Source organism: Penaeus chinensis, chromosome 24 (genome assembly GCF_019202785.1).
Source record: "Penaeus chinensis breed Huanghai No. 1 chromosome 24, ASM1920278v2, whole genome shotgun sequence".
NCBI classification, from domain to species: domain Eukaryota; kingdom Metazoa; phylum Arthropoda; class Malacostraca; order Decapoda; family Penaeidae; genus Penaeus; species Penaeus chinensis.
This window is the reverse complement of record NC_061842.1, coordinates 19,140,093-19,147,592: the sequence shown is the minus strand read 5'-3', so window position 1 is coordinate 19,147,592 and position 7,500 is coordinate 19,140,093.

Sequence of the window (7,500 nt, the reverse complement as noted above, 5' to 3'; positions counted from 1 at the left end):
ATTACTTAATAATAGAAGTAAGAAAATATGGTATATTCTAACATCGTTTTTTATATTCATTCGATACTGTATAATGATGATAGCATTATGTAGAAAGACATGGTCATACTTCTTAGTAGATCACGTGTTAGTGCATGTTTCTTCTTCTTCTTGTTTTGTGCCATATTGAATATCTTATTTTCAAGCGAATTGCACCAACCCCCGGTAGTGCAACGGCATTTGTCAAGACGAGCAACATGCTAAAAATATCCGCATGGTTCTGCAACATTGCTCTGGCGTCGCTGCATTCAATCGCGGAATCTTTTGATCTAACTTCGGGATAATGCTCTTATCTTGCTGTCACCGACCTTTCAGACTTTGCAATACATTTCCCGTTGCATGAGTGGTATCACGAGAATACAGACTTTTTTCCCTCTCCCTCTATCTCTCTCTCTGCTCAGTCAATCATGAACTTCTTAATCTATTCATAAACATATCAATGTATTCGTCGTTCTAAGTAATTAATTGTTAGTTTTCTTCTCTCTCTCTCTCTCTCTCTCTCTCTCTCTCTCTTATATTCCTTTATTCCATCAATTTCTCTCGGCTATCTTTTTGGTTTCTTTACCGTTTTTTCAATCCATTTGAGTGTATATGAGTACTCTGACCTTCAATTGCATAAAAATGACATAAAAAAAAATAATAATAAGTAGACCATACAGAAACGTGCACGTGTTTACTTATGCATATTTTCACCACCTCACACACCTCTTATTGACCTTACTTACTGACTAGAGTTCATTGTGAAAAATGTAGAAAAAAAATAGAAATGAGAATGAATACCTTTGCAAGAGATGTATTTGACACGCTTCGATTGCATCTACGTTTCTGAGATGCAATGCTGAATTGTTCATTTTCATTCATACATTATTTTTTTTTATTATTATTATTATTATTCCTGCTATCAATCATACATATCCTGAATAAAATAATAAGATTTACTAACCCTCAGAACATATGCCAGATCTTAAAACTCAGAGGAGCCTGAGAAAAGAGTTGAAATCGATTGATATGTTATCATAATTCCCTCGTGGGATAAAAAAATCGATTCCAAGTCCATTTCGAAATTCAAAATTGTCGCGCTAGAGTTAACGGCTGCTTGCTATTCATTCGCGGTGGTCAAATAGGAATAGTATTGGTACCTCGCAATGCCATTCAGTTTGCCTGGAATTGGATTAAGTGCACTACGGCTCAGTGTATAATTAATTTTGTCATTTCTAATGAATGCTAAATGTCAAAGGCAATTGGAAATACACGCGAATTTTTACGATATATAATGGACTCGCAATGTACTTTTTGAATAGATTTCTGGTACGACAAATTGATGAATGCTAACATACCTCTGTCAGCAGGATTCAAGTAGGGTTGGTATTCTGAATGCATATTTCCCAAATTACACACGCGGACACATGAATGCATGTACAAATATATATCTACCGGTCAATCTAAAAACAGTGTATTATGAAAAGGCGAAAAAGGTATTGAAAAATTCTAACTTGGAACAACTTCTACTAACAAAGGAAAGAAAAGGAAATAATTACCTATGTTTATATGTTTTAGCGCATTTGCTGTAAATTACATTGTCACATTTAGAATCACTCCTTTATATTTTTATCATATTATAGTGTTTTAAGTCTATTGCAATCGGGCATTATTCTAGCGATTGAAAGCTTTTTTTTTATTTATGCGGAAATATAAACAAATGAGATAAATCAACAGAAATCTGTAATGGTAATGTAAATACTACTGGCTATGAAGATCGAGAAATCAAATATAAAAATACTGTTGTATGGCTTTAAGAATTTTTACAACATACAGAAAAAATGGACTGCATACTAGCATATAGAGATATAAGTTAATCAAAACAACACATTAGCTGAAATATCTTATCTGCAGGATTTAAGGTTCATAATGGACTCAAGTGCTAGCGAGTAGTAGTATTTTCATGTAGGTTTAATTTTCGCGGCGACCGTGTAACATAAAGTATAGTCTAGAGCTCTAAATGTAATGCAAGAGTATGTGTTCTGTATATCTCTTAAAGTCATAGGAAATGATACCCGTGACTCAGTCCTCAGTAACTGTAGTAAATACTATTGAGTTTGATAAAGGTATATAGTGTTTCATTGTATAAATTTTGAGGACATAAAAACGTTAAAAGGCTTTGAATACGACGTTTATTAATCTGATGTTGTTTTCTACAACTGCAAGAATACAATACAAATATCAAGGCACTGAAATGGCAAGTCATTCAAAAATGTCTCTTCCTCTGTTGGTAAGAAAGAAGCATCAGCTTGTAATTCGATTTTTTTCACATTAAGTAATGGAAATAATGAAAAGGTGTTATTGCAGATGAATAGCAACACTGCTACTGTACATTGTAGGTCTATTTAATATCAGAAAATTATGTCACCATCGCCTTCAGAATTGAATATGTGTTAACTTCGATCATATAACAGTGAAATGAAATCACAATGAAATACGAAGAGAAAAGATTCAAAAAAAAATATTTTGTAATAATAGACTTTCCATGATTCCGGATGAATAATCAGGCAATGCTCGAATTAAAGTTCCATGGTCCTTTAGGCAGAGAAAGAAAGTCTTTCTACGATGTCACTATACGTAAGATTATTCCACAGTAATTCCTCTCGCAAAATGTTCAAACGCTTTTGGAAACTGTCGCCATGTTTCATGATCAGTTTAACTCCGGGCTTGTTTGTGTGTAACTGCTGTGGCCCGAAAGAAATGACAGCCAATTATGTCTTGTCTTTTCCACCTGTCTAATGTCATGGCCACTTCAATAGCCTATTTTATGGGGTCATGACTTCCCTTTTTTTTTTTTTCTTTTTCTTTTTTGAGACATGTTAATAAGTGATCTCCTTTTACTGGTTACCTGAAGCCGTTGGAAAACGAACGAAAAAATATGTCTGTACAGACGAGCTCTGGCTGTGTTTGCAACCTGGATTATCTGTAATACAATATTCTTAAGCTCTTACTTTGCCCACCTTCTTTACAAACCTCGATGCATTTCTGCATTTTCTCCTTAACTTTCGCAACAGCATCTACATTTCGGCACATAGATATTCCGGAAGACTAAATGCAAGTGTCATTTCTTTACGACAAGGTTCAGCGCGTGCAAAGGATGGGATGCAAGAAATCCTATCCTTTCTCCTATGCCACTGAAACCTCTTTTTATTCATATTCTTTTCACAGGCACTCCTATTCTTGCCGTCACTCGCAGGCAAGATGGTCGAGCGGGAGGGGAATTCGTATCCAAAAAATGGATAATCGCGTTTGCAAAATGTCTCGGCCTTTTGTACCTCCCTTTTCTCTTATTAGTACTATTACTGTTATTACTACTACTACTATCATCGTCGTCACCATCATCATATCATCATCATCATCATCATCATCATCACCATCATCATCATCATCACAATATCATCATCAGCATCATCATCACCATCATCACCATCATCAGTATCATCATCATCACCATCATCAGTATCATCATCATCATTATCATGATTATCAACATTATCATCATCATCATCACCACCACCACCATCATCATCACCACCACCACCATCATTATCAACACCACCACCACCACCATCATTATCAACACCATCACCACCACCACCATCATTATCAACACCATCACCACCACCACCATCATTATCAACACCATAACCACCATCATTATCAACACCATAACCACCATCATTATCAACACCATCACCACCACCATCATTATCAACACCATCACCACCACCATCATTATCAACACCATCACCACCACCATTATCAACACCATCACCACCACCACCATCATTATCAACACCATCACCACCACCACCATCATTATCAACACCATCACCACCACCACCATCATTATCAACACCATTACCACCACCACCATCATTATCAACACCATCACCACCACCACCACCATCATTATCAACACCATCAACACCATCACCACCACCACCACCATCATTATCAACACCATCACCACCACTACCATCATTATCAACACCATCACCACCTCAACCATCATCATTATCAACACCATAACCACCATCATTATCAACACCATCACCACCACAATCATTATCAACACCATCACCACCACCACCATTATTATCAACACCATCACCACCACCACCATCATTATCAACACCATCACCACCACCATCATTATCAACACCATCACCACCAACACCACCATCATTATCAACACCATCACCACCACTACCATCATTATCAACACCATCACCACCTCAACCATCATCATTATCAACACCATAACCACCATCATTATCAACACCATCACCACCACAATCATTATCAACACCATCACCACCACCACCATTATTATCAACACCATCACCACCACCACCATCATTATCAACACCATCACCACCACCATCATTATCAACACCATCACCACCAACACCACCATCATTATCAACACCATCACCACCACCACCATCATCATCAACACCATCACCACCACCATCATTATCAACACCATCACCACCACCACCATCATCATCACCATCACCACCACCACCACATCATCACAACACCATCACCACCACCACCATCATCATCATCTCCATCACCACCACCACCACCATCATCAACACCATCACCACCACCACCATCATCATCATCACCATCACCACCACCACCATCATCATCAACACCATCACCACCACCACCACCATCATCATCATCACCATCACCACCACCACCATCATCATCATCACCATCACCACCACCACCATCATCATCACCATCATCACCATCACCACCACCACCATCATCATCAACACCATCACCACCACCACCACCATCATTATCAACACCATCACCACCACCACCATCATTATCAATACCATCACCACCACCACCATCATTATCAACACCATCACCACCAACACCACCATCATCATCAACACCATCACCACCACCACCATCATAATCATCACCATCACCACCACCACCACCATCATCATCCTCACCATCACCCACCACATTCATCACACCATCACCACCACCACCATCATCATCACCATCACCACCACCACCATCATTATCACACCATCACCACCACCCATCATTCATCACTCCCACACCACCATCATACAACACATCACCACCACCATCATTATCAACACCATCACCACCACCACCATCCAATCATCACCACCACCACATCACCAACCACCACCATCATTATCAACACCATCACCACCACCATCCATTTCAACCCATCACCACCCCACATCATATCACACACCATCACCACACACCACAATCACACATCCACCACCCATCAAATCAATCATCACACCATCACCACCACCACACATCATCATCACATCACCACACCATCACACCACCACACCACCACTCACATTCACACCATCCACCACCACCACTCATCATCACAACACCAATCACCACCACCACACATCATATCATCACCATCACCACCACCATCATCACACACCATCACCACCATCATCCACCTCACCAACACCTTCACCATCACCACCACCTATCAACCCATCAACCATCACTCACACCACACATCACCATCCACCCCACATCATCACACACAACACACCCACCCCTCAATCCATCCCACCATCATCACACCACCACCACCACACACCACCACTCACCACACACATCATCCCATCCTGACAACTCTAATACACATCACACTCTCACGCACCACTCCTCGACAACTCATACCAACCACACGTTAACACACGACACACTCATCATTCATCACTTCCCACCTCAACATCATCACATCAACACCAACACACCAACCATCATCAACACATCACTCTTACATCACATCATCACCAACCATCACAATACCATCATAAACATCCACTACACCTCCACCATATTCATATTAACATACACACTTCTCTTGTCATCACACATTCATATCCACCACTATTATCAAGCCTACTCCACACCTCATAATCACACCATCACCACCACCACCATCAATATCAACACCATCCCCACCACCACCACCACCATCATTATCAACACCATCACCACCACCACCATCATTATCAACACCATCACCACCACCACCATCATTATCAACACCATCACCACCACCACCACCATCATCAACACCATCACCACCACCACCACCGTCATCATCATCACCATCACCACCACCACCATCATCATCATCAACACCATCACCACCACCATCATCATCATCACAATCACCACCACCACCACCATCATCCTCACCATCACCACCACTACCACCATCATCATCATCACCATCACCACCACCACCACCATCATCATCATCACCATCACCACCACCACCATCATCATCATCACCACCACCATCATCATCACCATCACCACCACCTCCATCATCATCTTCACCATCACCACCACCACCACCATCATCATCAACACCATCACCACCACAACCACCATCATCATCACCATCACCACCACCATCATCATCACCATCACCACCACCATCATCAACACCATCACCACCACCATCATCATCATCATCACCATCACCACTACCACCATCATCAGCATCACCATCACCACCACTACCACCATCATCATCAACACCATTATCACCATCACCACCACCATAATTATCAACATCATCACCACCATCACCACCATCATCACCATCACCATCACCACCACCACCACCACCATCACCACCATCACCACCAAGTCTCCCAGTTTGAATATCTCGTAATACACATGAGCTTCGACTTGGGTGAACAGGTGCGTTGCCTGAAATGTTCATTAAACTGAACGTTGAAGAGATAGCGGAACAGTTGCAGTTAATTACTTCAGTCATTCTGTTCCCCACGGCTTCGTAACAGATCATAGAATGGGAAATAAAACAAGAAAATTGTATTTAATCAGCATAAAAAATTATATAATATACTTCATAAACTATCTACTATATCCTTAATGATGGATAGTTTGAAAAATAATTTTCTTTCTTTCTTTTTGTCTTGATCATCACATTCAGTTAAATCTATCCACTTTATAATTGCCTTATTCTAACCTCTGATTTCTACGAAGTGAAGACTACACACCCTTAGCACTCTTTAAAGCAGGCCTTCAAGCATTAAAATTATATACGAAACACCTCATATGTTTGTGGAAAAAGGATGCAATGCAATATCTCTTGCAATGCTAGACATACATTTTCTCACGTGCTGACATTTAGTTCCAGTCTTTTTTTTTAAGAGTCGGGGAATAATAGTAGTCTTTAAGGTAGAAAGAAATAAACGAAGAATAAGGCGAGAAAGGGGGAATAAGGAGAACGAGGAGATAGGAGAGAAATAGGAAAAAAAATGTTGAAGAAGGAGGAGAAAATGTGGCAAGAGGATAGAAACTTTAATAAAGTTGTTCTTTCATCCGAGAAAAAAA